The sequence below is a fragment of the Anneissia japonica genome, unplaced genomic scaffold, assembly GCF_011630105.1.
Source record: "Anneissia japonica isolate Jap-2015-1 unplaced genomic scaffold, ASM1163010v1 scaffold2191_len329779_cov167, whole genome shotgun sequence".
In the NCBI taxonomy this organism is placed as follows: domain Eukaryota; kingdom Metazoa; phylum Echinodermata; class Crinoidea; order Comatulida; family Comatulidae; genus Anneissia; species Anneissia japonica.
Genome location: NW_022758203.1, coordinates 227,087 through 227,359, shown reverse-complemented (window position 1 = coordinate 227,359; position 273 = coordinate 227,087). Strand labels below are relative to the sequence as shown.

The window sequence follows — 273 nt, the reverse complement described above, 5'->3', positions numbered from 1 at the left end:
ATTGAAAGCAATACATCCAGCAGATAATGTAGGCATGACTAGGTGTAATAGAAGTAGATGTAAGACATGTAAGCATGTTGTATGTACGGATACTCTCGTAGGACCTTCCAGTAATTTTTCTATTCGAGAGAAATTTACATGTATATATGCTATTATTTGTGTTAAATGTAATAAGGTTTATATAGGAGAAACGAAAAGGAGGCTTGGAGATAGATTCGTTGAACATTTGCGCTCTATCAACCTTAACACATCAGGTCTTCCTATAGCTGAACA

The 273-nt window shown here is 35.2% G+C and overlaps 1 protein-coding gene across 1 annotated transcript in view; it reads left to right on the top strand.

Moving 5' to 3' along the window:
* Positions 1 to 273, top strand: part of LOC117125191 — a 4,625-nt gene that overhangs the window by 2,274 nt on the left and 2,078 nt on the right. The window lies entirely within an intron of this gene.